The 22,597-nt window shown below is 48.2% G+C and overlaps 1 protein-coding gene across 1 annotated transcript in view; it reads right to left on the reverse strand.

Annotated features, from left to right (window-relative positions):
- GALNT6 (polypeptide N-acetylgalactosaminyltransferase 6) overlaps positions 1-12,335 on the reverse strand; it is a 250,105-nt gene extending 237,770 nt beyond the window's left edge. The window contains exon 1 of the mRNA XM_078688863.1: positions 12,067-12,335. The gene's annotated coding sequence lies outside the window, so the exon portion shown is untranslated. The remainder of the gene's footprint in view (positions 1-12,066) is intronic.
- Between the last annotated feature and the right edge of the window lie 10,262 nt (positions 12,336-22,597).

The raw sequence follows: 22,597 nt of genomic DNA on the forward strand, positions 1-22,597 counted from the left end.
TGTTTCACTGGGCCCGGGTGCTGTTTCTCCCATGTTTACTGGGCCCCATGTGCCTTTTCTCCCATGGTTCAATGGGCCCTCTATGCCTTTTCTCCCATGTTTTACTGGGCCCTATATGCCTTTTCTCCCATGTTTCTCCAGGCCCTATGTGTCTTTTCTCCCATGTTTCTCCAGGCCCTATGTGTCTTTTCTACCATGTTTCACCGGGCCCTATGTGCCTTTTCCCCCCATGTTTCATCAAGCCCTATGTACCTTTTCTCCCATGTTTCACTGGGCCTGGGTGCCGTTTCTTCCATGTTTCACTGGGCCTCAGGTGCCTTTTCTCCCATCTTTCACTGGGCCCTACATGCCCTTTCTCCCATGTTTTACTGGGCCCTATATGCCTTTTCTCCCATGTTTCACTGGGCCCTCTGTGCCATTCCTCCCATGTTTCATTGGGCCCTATGTACCTTTTCTCCCATGTTTCACCGGGCCCTATCTAACGTTCCGCCCATGTTTCACCGGACCCTATGTGCCGTTTCTCCCATGCTTTACTGAGCCTTATGTGCCGTTTCTCACATGTTTCACCGGGCCCTATGTGCCATTTCTCCCAAGTTTCACCAGGCCCTCTGTGCCTTTTCTCCCATGTTTCACCGGGCCCTCTGTGCCCATTATCCCATGTTTTAGTGGGTGGGGTGCTGTTTCTCCCATGTTTCACTGAGCCCTCTGTACCTTTTCTCCCATGTTTCTCTGAGCCCTATGTGTCTTTTCTCCCATGTTTCACCGGGCCCTATGTGCCTTCTCTCCCGTGTTTCACCGGGTCCTATGTGCCGTTTCTCCCATGTTTCACCAGGCCCTATGTGCAGTTTCTCCCATGTTTCACTGGGCCCTATGTGCCGTTTCACCCATGTTTCACCGGGCCCTCTGTGCCTTTTCTCGCATGTTTCACAGGGCCCTCTGCGCCTTTTCTCCCATGTTTCACTGGGTCGAAAGCTGTTTCTCCCATGTTTCACTGAGCCCTCTGTACCTTTTCTCTCATGTTTCTCTAGGCCCTATGTGCCTTTTCTCCCATGTTTCACTGGGCCCGGTTGCTGTTTCTCCCATGTTTACTGGGCCTATGTGCTGTTTCTCCCATGTTTCACTGGGCCCTATGTGCTGTTTCTCCCATGTTTCACTGGGCCCTATGTGCTGTTTCTCCCATGTTTCACTGGGCTCTATGTTCCATTTATCCCATGTTTCACTGTGCCCTATGTGCCTTTTCTCCCATGTTTCACTGTGCCCTATGTGCCTTTTCTCCCATGTTTCACCGGGGCCTATGTGCCTTTCCTCCCATGTTTCACCGAGCCCTATGTACTGTTTCTCCCATGTTTCACTAGGCCCTATGTGCTGTTTCTCCCAAGTTTCACTGTGCCCTATGTGCCTTTTCTCCCATGTTTCACTGATCCCGGGGGCTGTTTCTACCATGTTTACTGGCCCTAGGTGCTGTTTCTCCCATGTTTCACTGGGCCCTATGTGCCTTTTCTTCCATGTTTCACTGGGCCCCGGTGCTGTTTCTCCCATGTTTCACTGGGCCCTATGTGCCTTTTCTCCCATGTTTCACTGCCCTCTGTACCGTTCCTCCCATGTTTCACTAGGCCCTATGTGCCGTTTCTCCCATGTTTCACCGGGCCCTATGTGCCATTTCTCCCATGTTTCACCAGGCCTTTGTGTCTTTTCTCCCATATTTCACCAGGCCCTCTGTGCCTTCTCTCCAATGTTTCACTGGGCCCTCTGTGCTTTTTTCCCCATGTTTCACTGGGTCGGGTGCGGTTTCTCCCATGTTTCACAGAGCTCTCTGTACCTTTTCTCCCATATTTCAGCGGGCCCTTTGTGCCTTTTCTCCCATGTTTCACCGAGCCCTATGTGCCGTTTCTCCTACGTTACACCGGGCCCTATGTGCCGTTTCACCGGGCCTTATGTTTCTTTTCGCCCATGTTTCACCGGGCCCTCTGTGCCTTTTTTCCCATGTTTCACTGGGTCGGGTACGGTTTCTCCCATGTTTCACTGAGCTCTCTGTACCTTTTCTCCCATGTTTCACCGGGCCCTTTGTGCCTTTTCTCCCATGTTTCACTGAGCTCTATGTGCCGTTTCTCCCAAGTTTTCACCGGGCCCTATATGCAGTTTCTCCCATGTTACACCGGGCCCTATGTGCCGTTTCACCGGGCCCTATGTTTCTTTTCTCCCATGTTTCACTGAGCCCTTTGTGCCTTTTCTCCCATGTTTCACTGAGCTCTATGTGCTGTTTCTCCCATGTTTCACCGGGCCCTATGTGCCATTTCTCCCATGTTTCACCAGGCCTTTGTGTCTTTTCTCCCATATTTCACCAGGCCCTCTGTGCCTTCTCTCCAATGTTTCACTGGGCCCTCTGTGCTTTTTTCCCCATGTTTCACTGGGTCGGGTGCGGTTTCTCCCATGTTTCACAGAGCTCTCTGTACCTTTTCTCCCATATTTCAGCGGGCCCTTTGTGCCTTTTCTCCCATGTTTCACCGAGCCCTATGTGCCGTTTCTCCTACGTTACACCGGGCCCTATGTGCCGTTTCACCGGGCCTTATGTTTCTTTTCGCCCATGTTTCACCGGGCCCTCTGTGCCTTTTTTCCCATGTTTCACTGGGTCGGGTGCGGTTTCTCCCATGTTTCACAGAGCTCTCTGTACCTTTTCTCCCATATTTCAGCGGGCCCTTTGTGCCTTTTCTCCCATGTTTCACCGAGCCCTATGTGCCGTTTCTCCTACGTTACACCGGGCCCTATGTGCCGTTTCACCGGGCCTTATGTTTCTTTTCGCCCATGTTTCACCGGGCCCTCTGTGCCTTTTTTCCCATGTTTCACTGGGTCGGGTACGGTTTCTCCCATGTTTCACTGAGCTCTCTGTACCTTTTCTCCCATGTTTCACCGGGCCCTTTGTGCCTTTTCTCCCATGTTTCACTGAGCTCTATGTGCCGTTTCTCCCAAGTTTTCACCGGGCCCTATATGCAGTTTCTCCCATGTTACACCGGGCCCTATGTGCCGTTTCACCGGGCCCTATGTTTCTTTTCTCCCATGTTTCACTGAGCCCTTTGTGCCTTTTCTCCCATGTTTCACTGAGCTCTATGTGCTGTTTCTCCCATGTTTCACCGGGCCCTATGTGCCATTTCTCCCATGTTTCACCAGGCCTTTGTGTCTTTTCTCCCATATTTCACCAGGCCCTCTGTGCCTTCTCTCCAATGTTTCACTGGGCCCTCTGTGCTTTTTTCCCCATGTTTCACTGGGTCGGGTGCGGTTTCTCCCATGTTTCACAGAGCTCTCTGTACCTTTTCTCCCATATTTCAGCGGGCCCTTTGTGCCTTTTCTCCCATGTTTCACCGAGCCCTATGTGCCGTTTCTCCTACGTTACACCGGGCCCTATGTGCCGTTTCACCGGGCCTTATGTTTCTTTTCGCCCATGTTTCACCAGGCCCTCTGTGCCTTTTTTCCCATGTTTCACTGGGTCGGGTACGGTTTCTCCCATGTTTCACTGAGCTCTCTGTACCTTTTCTCCCATGTTTCACCGGGCCCTTTGTGCCTTTTCTCCCATGTTTCACTGAGCTCTATGTGCCGTTTATCCCAAGTTTTCACTGGGCCCTATATGCAGTTTCTCCCATGTTACACCGGGCCCTATGTGCCGTTTCACCGGGCCCTATGTTTCTTTTCTCCCATGTTTCACTGAGCCCTTTGTGCCTTTTCTCCCATGTTTCACTGAGCTCTATGTGCCGTTTCTCCCAAGTTTCACCGGGCCCTATATGCCGTTTTTCCCAAGTTACACCGGGCCCTATGTGCCGTTTCTCCCATGTTACACCGGGCCCTATGTGCCGTTTCACCGGGACCTATGTTTCATTTCTCCCATGTTTCCCTGAGCCCTCTGTGCCTTTTCTCCCATGTTTCTCTGGGCCCTCTGTGCCTTTTCTCCCATGTTTCTCTGGGCCAGGGTGCCGTTTCGCCCGTATCACGGGTAAACCTCAATGCTTGACCCATTCCTAAGAGATTAAGAATGGGTCAAGAGTTGGAGCTACCCGTGAAACTGGATAGTCCTAGACGTTCCATCGTTCTATATTAAAATCGTGCAAGAACCATTCCACTTTGTTACTACGACCCCCATCCGAGAAGACGCTGGTGCTGTCATGTACAGTAATAAATGTGTAACACTGTTGCTGGCGGCAAGTAGCGCCGCTCATTTTGGGGGACGGAAACTTTGTGTTTTTGATGAAAGAGAAAGAAGAAAACCTTGAGGAAGGGAGAAAGGACGGATGAGAAAGAAATAGGTATAAGTGCAAGGTGGGGAAGTATGGTCATAAGAAAATCCGTGGCCAGAATTTTTTTTTTTTTTTTTACATAATCAGGCATTGGTGACGTAGTCGAACGTGTCACACTGAGTTTTCCTCTAAATATGAAAGCAGAAGTCCCAAGTTCAAATCCTGGCGCGCCCATCTGCTTTCCTGTACCACAATCAGTGTTTGAGTCCTCCAAGTTGTAAAAGTCGGGCGTGCCTAGGAATGGCGCTAACTGTTGGTATTACTCAATTAAAAATGTGCCGTGAGTGCAAGGACACAGCTCCCTGATTTCCACGTGAACGCTGCGAGAAAAGGATTCTCTGCTCATCGGAAGCAGTTTTTTTAAATTAAATGAATGGCGAGCAGGTGGAAGGTGAGATAAGCTCTGTGAACACGGAAATCTCATTTGAAAGGAGAGACCTTCCTAGCAGGATTTCAGTTTATTTAGACTTATAAACTTAATATTGGTTCAGCGGCTCGCTGAGTGTAAATAAAAGGTAAGATGAGGAACCTGCGCGCGGTAAGCCCCGGTGACAGGCCCTGTCACCCGAGCTCCGCCGCCACCGTCCCCTGCGTGATCTTAGCGCACCTACCGCGAGACCTGGCGGCCTCGGCCTGTCCCTTTCCGGCTCGGTGAACCCCGAGGATCTGCCACCTTTACACCTGGCACGACACAAAGGAGCGGCTGTGGTGGCACCGCCAAGCCTCTCCGAGGAGCTGGGGCCCGCTCAGCGCACAAAGAAAGTAGCCATTATCCGGCTCGCAGGCGGGGGGGGGGGAATCAAATGCCCACCCCAAGACTCCTTACCACAGGTGGGGTACACACTGCTTTCCTTTCGGGCCTTTGGCTGTGCAGAAGAAAGAGGGGCTTAGGTGGTGAAACGCTCGGGTGCCACTGTGGCCTGTATGCAGCGCCCCTGGCCAATGGGCCGAATTAGGGTAGAGGGCTGGCGAAATTATGAGGCAAAAAAAAGGAATCACATCTAACCTGGGCTTCAATTGGAATTCCATAGAGCATATTATCAAGCCCATTATCGCCGTTTTAGGGGCAGTTTCTGCCGCTAATGCGGCGATAATTTTATCGCCTGTCTTGCTAATATGCCCCATAATGCAGCATATTCTGTCTCGCTAACATTAACCTATATACAAGAAACAGAAAGCAAAGGTGGCCAGTTTACCTCTGCAAATGGTCTGGTACAACATGACATTGTATAGCAATTTGTGTTGCATCCGAGATAGAAACGTTTTATGTTCAGATCTGCAATGTATATAGCAGATGGGAGATTATGGGGCAAGTGCAGCAAATCCACATGTTTGTGGAATAAATCTAGAACGTAGAATAACATAACTCCAGTGACACCTCCGGCACAAGGTTTTTCCCTCTTCATCATGGTGAGACACATGACATCACAGTCTCGAAATACTAATTAATGGAGGGTTTGTAATAAGGTTTATTGTTTTCGATTGCGCACCATTAAGGTTAAACTCACTTGTTCTGGGGGTGAGGTGAAAAAAAAAATCACCTCTTCTCGCCTCTTGTTAGTCAGTTCACTTCAGCTGAGCATCTTAATTTGCCATCAGAAAAAAATGCTATAAGCTCATCCTAGGAGGGCATGTGAGAGGCATCTACAGGGGACCCTACCACAGCAACCTATAAAGCAGGGTGCTCGGAAATAACGTTGTTTAAAATAATAAAATATAACGAAATTAAAGTTGGTTAAAAGAATCCTGCTAGGGCGATGAAGACGTGACAACAGTCTCCAACCACTGTCTTCATCGCAATGACTGCCCGATACCCTGAAAAATGGGACACCAACATGACCCATAAGGACACCAGTAGCGTAAGGCAAAATTATGGGGTACCCCTCCAGAATGTGATATGGGGCCCCAAGTCTCCAATAGCTCGTAAGTATTCATAGGATTTGGCCTGAAAGGGGGCCCCCTGAAGGGGTTGGGGACACTCTATTCCACAGGGGATGTGTTTCACCCCTGAAGGAGACCCCTGAATTGCAGACAAGCTGCTTCTGAACTAAAGCTCCATATTCCAGCCACATTTTCAGAATGACCACTGTGTAAATGAGTTCCATTTAGATTTACGGCATGCAAATGTGTACCATGTACATATTCTGAAACTGTATCTTGAATCAAGCAACGCTGGCCCATGGTCGGACACCGCTGACTTAGATCATCTTACAATTAACATTTAGGGCATTCAAAAATGTGAATGGCCTGAAAGCATCCTGCAGTATCCAATTGTTCCTGCTCTACATTAATATAACCCAGGTGTCAAACAAATTGAGTGGAGGACTTTTTTTTTCTCACATCACCCTAGTACACTGGACGTTAATTCATACGGTAGCCATTACGAAGCGGGCATCTTTGTAACGCGTTTCAAACGTTTTCTTGCAGAAGTTATGACCCTGGGTTGTCGTTGGTATGTCCATGTGTGACTTTCAAACAAACCCGGCGTGAATGGCCATAGTAGTTAGAAGTTGGTTGCACTTTTGCACTACATTTCTACCCACTGCTCTGAACAGAAATCCAGAGGTGACCCAGGAGCGGCTCTAGGCTCATGGCGGCCCTGGGCAGGGAGCGTAGGTAGGGGGCCCTGGAAGAGGGGGTCCGGGTGGGGCAGAGGAACGCAGGCCAGTGAAGAGGGGGGTCAGGGTGTTTGGAAGTGGAACAGAGCCGGAGGCCGCCAAATCCCTGCCAGGGGCCGCCACGCAAATATGTATCCATCCTCAGAGGATTATTATATTAAGAATATATATTGGCGTGGTGGCCCCTGGGGTTTGGTGGCCCTGTGCTGGTGCACAGCTTGCACATGCCTAAGGCCGCCCCTTCAGAGTGCAGACGAGATGCTTTGTGACTCCATGCCGCCCCCTCATAATCCATGGCCAGCGGGCAATAAACAGGGCAAGCCAAAGCGAAGGCCGCTGAAGTGTCCACCAGTTGCAACAATAAGTGTATACTTTTGCTACAACCCTGGACCAGGCCGGAAATGTTCTATGAGAGGGACTAGAAATCTAAACAAGCTCTAAAATACAAAAAACGTGTGCCAGAGGTGGTGTGCCACCGTTTTCCAGGTCCATACGTATATATATCATCCAATCTATGTCTTTTCCTTGCATCCCACTACATGCCCAGTATTTATAATTAAACAAATCAGACTGAGTAAAATAGTGCAAAGGAAATGCCTGGACCGGATTAGCTACTCATGCGTGAGTATCTGGAAACTGGAGCTACCTGACCAACATGGCTGTGTGCGGAGACCCGGTTCTCCTACTTGTGGCGTGAAGAGTGAAACTCCCAGTCCCAGAATGCTAAGAGACTTGGGCTATAAAGCCAGGACTGGGTGAAGGTGGCCACGCAGGGTTGAAGAAGCCATCATTAGAGCTGGGGCCAGGAATGCAAGGACCCACAGAATGCCAATTACTGCTTTATTTCGCTACAAAACCAGGGAGTAGATGCATCAATTTTCCCGGCATGCATCAGGACTTTGGCATCCTGGCCACCTCGTGGTACACTAGACATGGACCCGCAGTGCAGGTAAGTTCCGTGAAGCAAAGTCCAGTAAACCTTCATTTGACCTCAGTGGAAATTGAGCCAAAGTTAAGAAGTGACCATTTTCTACCGGAAGTTGGAGGGCCTGTAACATGGAGCCTGCCGCGAGCACGGCGTCGCCAGCACCTGAAGACGTGCATAGCTGCCTCCAGGGCGTGACACGTTTCCCAGGCCACGTCACCACAGTTACTTCCGGGTGTTTAGTGTCAGCCTCCGTGGTTACTGAGGTGACACGGCTCAGAACTCCCCAGTCAATCACCAGGCCCCGCCTTCCTAACAGAGGCCACCCGAGTAGGCCCAAAGGTATCTGGCCTCAAAAAGCAGCGGTTGGCCTTTGAAAAGCGCCCTCTTCAAATATCACGATGGAGAGTTTATATAATAGCACATGTGTCTGCTTGCCTCTGCTGCTCTAAGGGTGAATTTCAGTCAGTTCTGCCTTTTCAGCACCGAGCATGCCGTGAAGAGACCCGTAGTTTCATATTTATGGTTGTAAATGTTAGTCTACAAGACAGTGACAAAGACAGTGCCTTGGAGCATAATTTTGGGTCCGTAGCTCAAAAGAATAATAACAAAAAGTAAACTGTTAACACGAACTTACATAATTTTAACTTCGGACAATTAACTTTTATCTTTGACATATATCTCTTTTAAAGCTGTGTATTTTAAATTGTGAGTTTTAATTAACTGTGCAATAAAATTTACCTTACCTAGTCTGCAAGTCCCACCATGCTCAGTAATTGCCGCACATATCAAATATTGTATTCACAGAAGCCATCATTAATCATTTAACGGTATTCGTTTCATTAACGCGTAGAAGGAGTGATTGGGGCTCCAGCACTCGGATTCAAACCTGTGAAGTGCAACTTACTCAGGCGCCTTGATCTACTGAGCTACGTTTCCAGTGACCGTGTAGGAAACCTAAAAGCTGACGAGAATCCATAGACGGGAACACCTGTCGTGTTAAACATATTTAAGTTGATAACTTGATTGGGGTTCTTAAAGCTCGGAATATTTATGCTTTTTGTCTCACACTTCACCCATGGATAGTGATAAGAATGTTTCACCCGTGGTCGGCCAGTTCTTAATGTTGATTTCTCTGATGCTACCACGGACATTGCCTGCAGCTCGTACATATGCATGCAGTTTTCCTTACCTAGCAAAACAACTGTACAGCTGGTCTTTACAAGTTCAGAACTGCACCGATTTATAAGTGGACAACTTTTTTTAGAGCAATCCCATAACTGACTTTTTTCGAATAATTAAGGATTTGCCACATATTCATGTGGTGCATTATCTGCATATTTGAACAAACAAAACAAGTTGTTCCACCCCCCAAACTGATCAAAAGTTACTAAATACGTTGCAACATGTGCTTTGTGCACAGTGAAAGCCCTTACAAGGATTAAATGATCATCTTTCTTTTGCTTATTTCTGTATTTCATTATTAAACTGGTACTAATGATGACATGTTTGCCCAGCCTCCTATGTGAAAAAATTAGGAAATAATGAAATTTAAAAAAGTGTTGCATTAAGCCGCGTAATTGCCTTGTCATGTCGCATAATTTAGTCAACCCTGCCGTATAATTTCAGTGGCCCTGGTGTAGGGAAAATGGAAGTGGAAAGACAGAAACCGATTTGAGTTAATTGGATTGAAGTAAATATGGAACCAGACAGACTCTAGAATCCACATCTGCTGTCAACTGAGATACATTCGTACCAGGTTCAGCTGGAAACCCTTCAGAGCCTGTGCAGGTGAAGGATAAATATTGGAAGGCTGGTTAGTTGTGGCCAAGGCACAAGTCCTTAAAAAAAAAAAAAGAAGAAGTGGGGGAACGCTGACGTCACAACAGGAAGTGATGTCATGAAAGGTGGCTTTCACCATTAGACTCATTGCTCACCCCTTAGATACGATTGCATTAGAGAAGCCAGCGCGTGAGCAGCGTTCTGAATGGGCTCCGATCTCGCCCCAGAGAGGCCAAAGAGTGAATGTGTGGCTCCATTTGCTCCAGTTACCGAGCTCCCGGTAAAATAAGTGGGGGGACGCCGTCCACCCATGTGGTACCCCGACTTGAGCCCTGGTTGTGGCGGTCTTAAGCAGTCACAAATCACATTTATGGGTCACACACTACCTCAAGGAGGTCTATTAGCGCCGGATATATATACGGTACATTTTTAATACTGCCTTAAAGCTGGACAAAGTAATATCATGAGCTGCACTGGAAACTCAATCCATTCATCGATTAAGCATCACTATCCATGCGTGAATTAACCATTGTAAGCAACAGTAGAGCTGGAGACCAAAGGGCGGGAGAGACAGTAAGTAGGTGATAGGGTGCGAGAGCAGGATGGGAGTCCCAGGCTGCCCTCATCACCCACATATGAATGACAAATAGTAGTGAGTGAACAAGAGGGAAGCTGGAGACCATGTGGAGGATTGATAGACAGACAGACATTCAGACAGACAGACAGACAGACAGACAGACAGATGTGAAGTGGGTATACCGGTGGGGCCTGTAGGTTTCAATCTGGCAACACTACTCATGTATAAATGAATATTAAAATGTCACCAAGGGTAAACCTGGAGACCGTGTAGAGTCTGTATTTACAGAGGAGCCTGGTGATTAGTCGACCGGTTGGGCTGATCAGTCTCAAAGCGGACTTCTTTGTCCTTGAATTGCCAATAATGTCAGTACGAGTAAAGCTGGCGACCACACAGAGTCTTTGTATGGAGAGCAGCAGGGAAGGGCATGTCCTGGTCTGACAGTCTTTCTCGCCTGTTGCTGTCGCTAAATAACTGAGCAGGGATCTCTCTTCAAGCTTCCAGCTTGGCGCCCAACACCTTGGGCTTTTTGATTTGTGCTGACAATGCCATAGTTAACATGGCCTCACTCCTGGCCAGCCAAGCCTAAGAACTTGCCTAAGAACTTGCCAGCCAGCATCAACACGCCCTCACTCTCTCCTCCATGGCAGAATAACTTCCCCGCAGTACACGGTGACCACCTTCAGACAACAAGGCCCAGCCCAGCCTGGTGAGTGTATCTTTCCATGGCATAAGGCACACCTCAGACAGACTCCTGTCTCCAAAAACACAGTCATTACATTTATAAAGAAACCTCTTGAGTTAGGATTTAGCTCCTGGGTGCTAATATCACCCTCTACAAATGAAATAACCTGACCTGCAGAATATTATCAAAGCTTTGCAGCCTGCTTTCTTAGCTATCTCAGAAATGTGGCTAGGGACAAAGATCAAAATAATGTATTACATTCTGGTACTTGTAGTCCTGTGTTTATAATAGGGTAAACAAACTTACAAGCCCCACAGAGCCAAGTGAAAGGAGGCATATGAAAAAAAACATGATATGGATGAAATTCGGCTGCCTGTCTTTGGGCAACCTGAGTTCACCATAACACACACAAACCCAGCATACTCTATAATGGTTGCAAGGGGGCATGATGGCATCACACTTGACTTGACACAAAAAGTAGATACATCGAACACCCCCTGTAGTTTGATGGCTACTTGCATCTGTGATACAAACTCAGTAAAGTGCCTAGAAATCTTGGCCAGAGTATATCTAGCACTGTATTATCCTCACGAACAAACAGAAAACGTCACTTGGTATCTAGCCAGTTATTGGACACACATCTGTGGTCCTAAACTTTGCAAAGCACAGTAAACCGGACCTTTTGTTCAAGTGACGTAAGACTACACTATCCGAGGATACATCCCGTTGTTAAAGGAAACTCTACAACTGCAGAGTCAAGACATACAATAACAATATGAGAGGCTTCGCCCCGCAATGAATCCAGAATGAACATATTTACATAGTATTTCTCCTGAAAACCTTATTTGGATCTAGCCCTCCTGGACCTACGCTGGACACCATTGTAAATAATGCGGACAGAAGGGCTGCTCTCCTGGCTCGGATCCTCTACAGAAGCAAGGAACCCGCCCCCGAAAGCAGATCTCGTATTGCCCGAGGCCGAGTTTCTAGCACTCACAGGAGTGTTTCTGCCCTGTGATTGCAGCTCTACATGTAGCAGAATGCACAGAAGAAGTACATGATCAACTCCCACCTGCCTGGCATGTGACAACTTGAAATCTCATGAGAGCCCAGTTTCAGTATCACATTAGAAGAGCGAAGCAGCCGAGGCCAACGCGCACACTGAAACAGATGTATAATAAAACAAGACACAGTACCTTTTATTCTGAAGCCTGGCTTCTGGGAGCTTTAAACCCTATGGTACCGGGTCTCAGTGACGTTGAACCCCTTGCAGTGTATGTTTTAAAAGCCGGCTGCCAGAGAGGGGCGGGCAGCAGACAGGGAAGTGTCCTCTGAGGGAGCAGCAGAAAGTCCCGGCCGGGCCCACGGGGTCTCTACAGCCTCCGAGGGCGGCGGTGGCGGCTTCTCCCCATCAGCAGCGGAGCCAGGAAATGCTCAGATCTCGCAGGCTGCTCGGAGATAGTGCGGGGGCAGGCCCAGGGCGTGGGAGGAGCTGGGGTGAGAGGGAGTGCCAGACCTACCTGCAGCCCGGCGGGGCCAGGTGAGGAGGGAGGGACACACTTGGAACAGGTGCATCTGGACTTGAGGGAGGGGCAGTCGCTCCCTCCTGCCTCAAGAGCGCTGCGCCCTGAGGGGAGGGGGCCAGCCCTTGACATCTCACCCCTCCGCCCCCATCATACCGCAAGCTGTCAGAAAGTCTCATTTCATGTGTGACTCTTTAGACCACCCCGGCAGGTTTTTTTGCAAAGCCATAGCGCTTTGCATTCTGGGATTTGTAGGCAAGTAGAAAAGGGGAACTTCAAGCCCTAGAATGCAAAGTTCCCTTGACTGAAAAGTCAAGACTCACTCTTGGGTCAGACATGATATATAGCCACTGTGGATCGTCCCTCCCTATGACAGGTAACTCTCCAGAGTTTCCCAGATCCGCATGTAAGTAGTTCATCCACTCCGTGTTTTTCTTTCCATCCTGGCACGAGCCTAGAATGCAAAATCTACTCTCCTAGTCCTAGGAAACCTAAGCACTCTTGATCCCCAGAGCAATCTCTCTCGTTGAAACAAATGTTTCACTTTTCTGCACACTTCCGTTTGCCTCCCTGAAAAGTGACACTCAGCCATGGTGAGGCTGCTTGGACTTGACAGTGGAAGTGAGAAACAGTATTCATTAGTAGTTTAGTTTTTTTTCTAACCTCGTGCGGGTGTAAATAATGTTCAAAGAAGACAAATCCGTCTAAATAACTAGAAGGCTGTGGATTCAGAGTTTTAATTCAAACCCGCCCACAGTGAAACGCATATATTTTCATTCTCAGACGTCTTTCATAGCTATAACCAGTGCTTTAAATGGAAAAAAATAAGTGCAGGTACTCCCCAAATTGAGATGTGGGCTAGGGGGCGGGGTTGGGGGGGTGGCAGGGTAAGGGCGATGGATCAATAGGGGCGGGTCTACGGATAGTGCTAAGGGACCGGGCTAGAGGCACGCATTTAATTTGATTGAGATTTGATTGGTGTGCAGAATTGCACACTGCAGACAACACTCACTCATACAAGAAGATACACATGGACATAGAAGCACTCGTGCATGCAGATAGGGTATTTAATACATGTTCACCCACAATAAACTGTGCTAAAAGCAACAATTAGGTGGAATGAGCTGATGAACCTGGAGGGTTGGCCATTAATAATAATAAAATAATAATGGGAAATTTATAGTGCGCGAACTTAGCCCAAGGGCATCAAGGCGCAGGGACAGACAGACAGACATTAATTAAAATCATTGATAAAACCTCATGACCGAATGCAACTCTTCATTTAAGATTTAGTTGAATTGGCGCTTTTCTAAGGCACTAAGAAAAAAGTTCCCTAACATTTATTTTCTGTCATAAATATTTTACTTTTACTTGAATGTAAACCCCTTCTTAAAATGTTTCCAGTGTAATGGCGCCGTGGGCCTCACAAGCATTGGGGAAGTCCAATAGAAATCAAACATACATAACACAATATCCCTAACTTTCTTGTTCAATTACATTTGAAAGGAAACGTATGTATATTATTTCTCCTTTTTATAAGTTAAACTCTGACAAGGTAGGGCTGCAGTGTGTTTATTAGTAGGGAGAGGGGCGAGATGCGAATTGGGCCTTTCATCTGTCCCCCACCAAGTCTCTTACGCCTTGCAAATGGGTTGAAGAGAGCTCGACTTCAGGGGGTACAAGAAGAAATTTAAAAATAAAAACAGAGCTTCCTCCACTTTTCAAAGGTGTTTGAATGGTCAACAGAGCACAATAGCCCAGCGTGCAGGTCTGCTGAAAGAATCTTGTGTGTGTGCAGGAGGCTGCAGCAGCCCGGGCTTGAGAGCTGGACCGGGGGTGGGGGGGTTGGAAGGAGGGGCGTTGCTCAATTAACAAAACGGACGGACTCATCAGCTGTCACGCTTCTTTTTTTTAAATACCAAATTGCACTGAGTTGGCTTGCTGCCCCATGAGTAGGGGTACTCTCTTTGGACAAGAAGAAGTTCCGGTACTCAAGCTCAGAAAAATGTAGAAGTGCTGGTACTCAGTACCGGTGAGTACCGGCCCATTTAAAGCACTGGCTACAACAGACAGTTTTGTGCGTTATTTGTAGCAGCAACTTTCAAGGCGAGGCAATGTTATTAAGATGATTCTAGCAGCGACATTGCTACAGTACTGGGCCTTGTTAGTTCTTAATGAGGCTACTGGGTAGTTAAATAACACCAAATGAATGTCACAAATCCGTTTCACAATATGTATCACAGTGGTAGCTGTATGACTACGTGGGGAGCGCGAGCAGGGAATTCCAGGCCACAGTGGAAATTGTTTTTGAAGTCCAGGGCTTACCTTTTCCAAATCCTTGCTTTGGGTATGTTGGTGACAGTGCAAACACAAGGATAGGACTGACGGAGCGCTGAAACTTTTTTGACACTCACCCCCAGTCACAGATCTGGGTTGAATCCATCATCATTCTTTAGCTCACTTCGCCACCTCAGTTCAGACACAGCTATATGCAAATCAGTCTTGACCCTGTGCCTCATGGGAACAGTCCAGCCGAACTGCCAAGCCAGGTCTTCCCTGAACCGGAAACAAGCATCTTGGGACCGGTTTCTGGGTAACACCCTTCATCAGCCAGGCTACCTTGAATCCAGTGGCAAAGTGAGCAAGGAACCCACCTCTGGGCATACCCTGCCAACTTAGCGCAAACAAAGCAAACACAAGTAGATGATGGACGAAGCACTGAAACTTTTCAGACACTCACCCTCAGTCACAGATCTGGGTTGAATCTAACATTGTTGTTTTGCTCACTTCGCCACCTCAGTGCAGACCCAGTCATATGCAAATCAGTATTGACCCTGTGCCTCATGGGAACTTAATGCCCAGCTAGGGGCATGAATCCAAGATTGTTACAGCGGTTCATAAAAAATTGTAGACATTGTAGAAATTTATATTGACTGAAATAAGTGTTTAGAAATCTGCCATCCTACCCAAAGCACCCTGTGACAGCAGCCCTTTAGGGGTCATCCCTGCACCATCCCCACGTCTACTCCCCCACCCCTGTGAAGATCTCGTCTATGTATAATATATTCTGTGTAATATCGCTTTTTGAACAAGCTCACCTGTGATGATGCAAACTGCGCCTGGAGTCTGTACAAGGGCACCACGTGGGCACCACAGGGAAGGAGCTTGGGGTGCCCGGGCCTTTTCTCCTATTGTGCTAGACTGAAAGCATCTGTTCGCTTGTGATTTTCCTCTGCCTTTCTTGCACACTCCTCTAACTGTAACTCACTCTTCCCTGGACATGGGCAGCCTCATTCTAAAGCCATGGTGTTAAATCACTTTGCCCAATGTTTCTCTCTGCTTTTCTTTCGCACATGCATTCTGACTTCTTATCTCCCTTGCTGCCTGCCTTCCCTTTTCCTATGCACTCAGCCTTACTATCTCTCTCCCCATTTTGAGCACAGATAAGTAGTCATTCTAGGAAGCAAATTTCAAAAGTATGTTAATGACATACCACATATTACCACTACACAACTTCACACCTCACTACACAATTCCACGCCACACAATTCCACAACAAACAATTCCAAACCAACACTTCTCTCCCTTACACTTCCACCAACCATGTCAACTCTCCCCTACACACGCACTGCCCCTCTCATCTCTCCCTCACACTGCCACTACCCCTCTCATCCCTACCTCACGCTCCCTATCTCCTCTCTTTGCTGCCTGCTCACACATACAAAGCACAATTTATTTCCCGTACCTTTTCAAGGTTTCCATCCATCAACCCCACGCTTTTCTCCTCTTCTTAGGGTGTCTTCTGCATACACAGGCCCTCCCTCCTTATGCCTCTGTGGCTGCTCTCCCCTTCTTTCTCTTTTTCTCACAATCTTTCTGATCATCTTTCTTGAGTTCATTCACCACTTCTTGCACAAACTACTTATCTCCGTCTAGCTTCCTTTCCAACTATTCTGTGCAGTTCTCACCTTTATCTATTCACCATGCCACATAATTCCACTACACAAATACACTCCACACAACACAATTTCACAAACAATTCCAATACAACCCACATAAATCTACTCCAAACCACATACATCCACTCCAAACCAAAACACATGGGTGAAAGACATTGTCATTTACAACGCCAATACCACTAACTCTCCAAATGCGAGACCAATTGCATTGCAAATACTTGTTTTTGTCTGCGGCTCTTTTCATCCAGACTGATACACTTGGGAAGTGGCGGGCTGCAGCTACTTTCTACCCTAACTTACCTGGCTGCTAGGGCTGACGTTTGTAAGCTGTATCTAAAGAGATTTTTTCAAGCACAAGTAAGTACGTTATGCACTAGAAGTTTTTTTAGGTGGAGCCTAGCGGCAGCGCGCATGCCCTTCACGCTCTTCGAGGCATGCTGTAATAGAGTAAGCAGTGGAAGCTCCACCCACTCTCCACCCATATTTTTAATTGGCTGGTGTCATTTTCCTTCGTAAAAGCTGAATTCCAATTCATTATGAGGCTTGTTAGTCCCTCCTGGGTACCACCGTGTCTCCATTTGTCACCTCTCATAACAACTGGACCTTTTACTTGGCTCGTTACGCAGTCTGCGTTATTTAGTGGGTGATCACTATTTTCTTTAATGGTCTTTCCTTTTTCCAGCCAGGTTCGCTTTTACTTTACGGGCCGCGCTGCTTTATTTAATAAATTTGCAGCGCGGTCCACATCAGTTTAGTGTAGCACAGGCAAACAGGCATTTGCAATGCATCAGGTCTCGCATTTACGTGAGTTTTAGCTATTGGCATTGTAAATGACAATGCTTTTTATTTATGTTTTCGTTTTTGAAACATAAATAAAACGTACTGCCATTTACACAATGCCAGTAGCTTAAACTCGCGTAAATGCAAGACCTATTGCATTGCAAATGCTTGTTTTCTGAGCGACACAGCGCTTCTAATGAGATCATTAGGACCACTAGTCCCAGAATTCAAAGAAAGAGTCTGGATTGGGTGAGTTGCTCGTGAGAGCTCTGTTCAGGTGAGCAGGTAAAGGGTAGCCCGAGAGGTGGATGAAGAGCAGTGGGCGAGGTACCTATTTCTTTCTGGACCTTTCTTCAGTGATCATAACATGGGTAAGGCTGGTTTGTATGAAGGCAGTCTTGTGTGGCCTAAGTGGAAGGGCACGCACAGCCCTTTGTGCTCATGCGTAGGGTAGACTTGTAGGCCTGCCAAACTATTGGGTATACTATTAGGAAACTACAAGCCCCAGCATGCATTGCGCTGGTGAGTGAAAAACCAAGACTGGCCAAAAGTCATCCTCAATACACGTGCGAGACGACAGGTGTGCATGCCCCAAGATAGTTTCACCGACAGCCTTCCGTCTCACACGAATATCTCCACGAGTCAGGGCGTCTCCTCCGGGAAGGCTCGTGAGAGCAAGAGGCGTTGCTGTTGGTGAGAAGGAAGTTGTTCTCGCGGGCAGTACTACGTGGCGCCTATGCAAAATATGACATGGTGCCGAAATGCAAAATTATCCAGCATTGATGCACTGTAGGAAGTGACGCCCGTTTGCATTCTCACTGCGCGCTTAATGTTCACGTGGTTTCCACTCGAGCGATATATCCAGGGCGGCCATACATTAATGCCTTTTAAACTCTTCTCTTATGTTGGACGCAGTGATTAGCAGGCAGTTTGGCAAGGGCAGGACAGAACAAAAGGGGACTTTTCTGAAATGAATGGCAGCACCGAAACACCTGCGGATGCCACGCAGGGCAGAGGCCGGGGCAGGCTTCCTTTCGAGGCCTCGCTTGTCTGGCGCCGCTGACAGGAAGTGGCTCGTGGGGGCACCTCTAACGTCGGGCAGAGGGGTGGGCTGGGGGATTGTGGGGCGGGTCTGTGCGCGCCTTGCACTCTCCCTCGTGCTTGTTCTGCATGTGTGTGTGTGAGACAGAAGCTTGCACTGCACCGCCTATGCTACATCTGAGCTTGTGCTGCTGCCCATGCTACATCTGGTGTGTGTGACATAGAAGCTCGGGGGTTTGTGAGGCAGGTCTGTGCGCATTTTGCACTCTCTTCCATGCTTGTTCTGCACGATCTGATTCTGCTGCCCAAACTTAGGCTGAGGCATGTGTGCGTGACACAGAAGCTTGCACTGCAGTGCCTATGCTACATCTGAGCTTGTGCTGCTGTTCATGCAACATCTGGTGTGTGTGATAGAAGCTTGCGCCGCAGCCTTTGCTACGACTGATTTGTGTGAGATGGAAGCTTGCGCTGCTGTTTATGCTACTGCTGAGGTGTGCAGAGATAGAAGATTGTGCTGCTGCCCATGCTACATCTGGTGTGTGTGATAGAAGCTTACGCCGCAGCCTTTTCTATGACTGATTTGTGTGAGATGGAAGCTTGCGCTGCTGTTCATGCTACTGCTGAGGTGTGAGAGATAGAAGCTTGTGCTGCTGCCCATGCTACATCTGGTGTGTGTGATAGAAGCTTGCGCCGCAGCCTTTGCTACAACTGATTTGTGTGAGATGGAAGCTTGCGCTGCTGTTCATGCTACTGCTGAGGTGTAAGAGATAGAAGCTTGTGCTGCTGCTCATGCTACATCTGGTGTGTGTGATAGAAGCTTGCGCCGCAGCCTTTGCTACGACTGATTTGTGTGAGATGGAAGCTTGCGCTGCTGTTCATGCTACTGCTGAGGTTTGAGAGATAGAAGCTTGTGCTGCTGCTCATGCTACATCTGGTGTGTGTGATAGGAGCTTGCGCCACAGCCTTTGCTACGCCTGATTTGTGTGAGATGGAAGTTTGCGCTGCTGTTTATGCTACTGCTGAGGTTTGAGAGATAGAAGCTTGTGCTGCTGCCCATGCTACATCTGGTGTGTGTGATAGAAGCTTGCGCCGCAGCCTTTGCTACGACTGATTTGTGTGAGATGGAAGCTTGCGCTGCTGTTCATGCTACTGCTGAGGTGTAAGAGATAGAAGCTTGTGCTGCTGCCCATGCTACATCTGGTGTGTGTGATAGAAGCTTGCGCCACAGCCTTTGCTCCGACTGATTTGTGTGAGATGGAAGCTTGCGCTGCTGTTCATGCTACTGCTGAGGTGTGAGAGATAGAAGCTTGTGCTGCTGCCCATGCTACATCTGGTGTGTGTGATAGAAGCTTGCGCCACAGCCTTTTCTATGACTGATTTGTGTGAAATGGAGGCTTGCGCTCCTGTTCATGCTACTGCTGAGGTTTGAGAGATAGAAACTTGTGCTGCTGCCCATGCTATATTTGGTGTGTGTGATAGAAGCTTGCGCCACAGCCTTTGCTATGACTGATTTGTGTGAGATGGAAGCTTGCGCTGCTGTTCATGCTACTGCTGAGGTGTAAGAGATAGAAGCTTGTGCTGCTGCCCATGCTACATCTGGTGTGTGTGATAGAAGCTTGCGCCACAGCCTTTGCTATGACTGATTTGTGTGAGATGGAAGCTTGCGCTGCTGTTCATGCTACTGCTGAGGTGTAAGAGATAGAAGCTTGTGCTGCTGCCCGTGCTACATCTGGTGTGTGTGATAGAAGCTTGCGCCGCAGCCTTTGCTATGACTGATTTGTCTGAGATGGAAGCTTGCGCTGCTGTTCATGCTACTGCTGAGGTTTGAGAGATAGAAGCTTGTGCTGCTGCCCATGCTACATCTGGTGTGTGTGATAGAAGATTGCGCCTCAGCCTTTGCTACGACTGATTTGTGTGAAATGGAGGCTTGCGCTCCTGTTCATGCTACTGCTGAGGTGTGAGAGATAGAAGCTTGTGCTGCTGCCCATGCTACATTTGGTGTGTGTGATAGAAGCTTGCGCCGCAGCCTTTGCTACGACTGATTTATGTGAAATGGAGGCTTGCGCTCCTGTTTATGCTACTGCTGAGGTTTGAGAGATAGAAGCTTGTGCTGATGTCCATGCTACATTTGGTGTGTGTGATAGAAGCTTGCGCCGCAGCCTTTGCTACGACTGATTTGTGTGAGATGGAGGCTTGCGCTGCTGTTCATGCTACTGCTGAGGTGTAAGAGATAGAAGCTTGTGCTGCTGCCCATGCTACATCTGGTGTGTGTGATAGAAGCTTGCGCCGCAGCCTTTGCTACAACTGTTTTGTGTGAAATAGAGGCTTGCGCTCCTGTTTATGCTACTGCTGAGGTGTGAGAGATAGAAGCTTGTGCTGTTGTCCATGCTACATTTGGTGTGTGTGATAGAAGCTTGCGCCGCAGCCTTTGCTACGACTGATTTGTGTGAGATGGAAGCTTGCGCTGCTGTAAATGCTACTGCTGAGGTTTGAGAGATAGAAGCTTGTGCTGCTGCCCATGCTACATCTGGTGTGTGTGATAGAAGCTTGCGCCGCAGCCTTTGCTATGACTGATTTGTGTGAAATGGAGGCTTGCGCTCCTGTTTATGCTACTGCTGAGGTGTGAGAGATAGAAGCTTGTGCTGATGTCCATGCTACATTTGGTGTGTGTGATAGAAGCTTGCGCCGCAGCCTTTGCTACGACTGATTTGTGTGAGATGGAAGCTTGCGCTGCTGTTTATGCTACTGCTGAGGTTTGAGAGATAGAAGCTTGTGCTGCTGCCCATGCTACATCTGGTGTGTGTGATAGAAGCTTGCGCCACAGCCTTTGCTATGACTGATTTGTGTGAGATGGAAGCTTGCGCTGCTGTTCATGCTACTGCTGAGGTGTAAGAGATAGAAGCTTGTGCTGCTGCTCATGCTACATCTGGTGTGTGTGATAGAAGCTTGCGCCACAGCCTTTGCTATGACTGATTTGTGTGAGATGGAAGCTTGCGCTGCTGTTCATGCTACTGCTGAGGTGTAAGAGATAGAAGCTTGTGCTGCTGCCCATGCTACATCTGGTGTGTGTGATAGAAGCTTGCGCCACAGCCTTTGCTATGACTGATTTGTGTGAGATGGAAGCTTGCGCTGCTGTTCATGCTACTGCTGAGGTGTAAGAGATAGAAGCTTGTGCTGCTGCCCGTGCTACATCTGGTGTGTGTGATAGAAGCTTGCGCCGCAGCCTTTGCTATGACTGATTTGTCTGAGATGGAAGCTTGCGCTGCTGTTCATGCTACTGCTGAGGTTTGAGAGATAGAAGCTTGTGCTGCTGCCCATGCTACATCTGGTGTGTGTGATAGAAGATTGCGCCTCAGCCTTTGCTACGACTGATTTGTGTGAAATGGAGGCTTGCGCTCCTGTTCATGCTACTGCTGAGGTGTGAGAGATAGAAGCTTGTGCTGCTGCCCATGCTACATTTGGTGTGTGTGATAGAAGCTTGCGCCGCAGCCTTTGCTACGACTGATTTATGTGAAATGGAGGCTTGCGCTCCTGTTTATGCTACTGCTGAGGTTTGAGAGATAGAAGCTTGTGCTGATGTCCATGCTACATTTGGTGTGTGTGATAGAAGCTTGCGCCGCAGCCTTTGCTACGACTGATTTGTGTGAGATGGAGGCTTGCGCTGCTGTTCATGCTACTGCTGAGGTGTAAGAGATAGAAGCTTGTGCTGCTGCCCATGCTACATCTGGTGTGTGTGATAGAAGCTTGCGCCGCAGCCTTTGCTACAACTGTTTTGTGTGAAATAGAGGCTTGCGCTCCTGTTTATGCTACTGCTGAGGTGTGAGAGATAGAAGCTTGTGCTGTTGTCCATGCTACATTTGGTGTGTGTGATAGAAGCTTGCGCCGCAGCCTTTGCTACGACTGATTTGTGTGAGATGGAAGCTTGCGCTGCTGTAAATGCTACTGCTGAGGTTTGAGAGATAGAAGCTTGTGCTGCTGCCCATGCTACATCTGGTGTGTGTGATAGAAGCTTGCGCCGCAGCCTTTGCTATGACTGATTTGTGTGAAATGGAGGCTTGCGCTCCTGTTTATGCTACTGCTGAGGTGTGAGAGATAGAAGCTTGTGCTGATGTCCATGCTACATTTGGTGTGTGTGATAGAAGCTTGCGCCGCAGCCTTTGCTACGACTGATTTGTGTGAGATGGAAGCTTGCGCTGCTGTTTATGCTACTGCTGAGGTTTGAGAGATAGAAGCTTGTGCTGCTGCCCATGCTACATCTGGTGTGTGTGATAGAAGCTTGCGCCACAGCCTTTGCTATGACTGATTTGTGTGAGATGGAAGCTTGCGCTGCTGTTCATGCTACTGCTGAGGTGTAAGAGATAGAAGCTTGTGCTGCTGCTCATGCTACATCTGGTGTGTGTGATAGAAGCTTGCGCCACAGCCTT

The sequence above is a fragment of the Lissotriton helveticus genome, chromosome 1_1 (assembly GCF_964261635.1).
Source record: "Lissotriton helveticus chromosome 1_1, aLisHel1.1, whole genome shotgun sequence".
Lineage (NCBI taxonomy): Eukaryota > Metazoa > Chordata > Amphibia > Caudata > Salamandridae > Lissotriton > Lissotriton helveticus.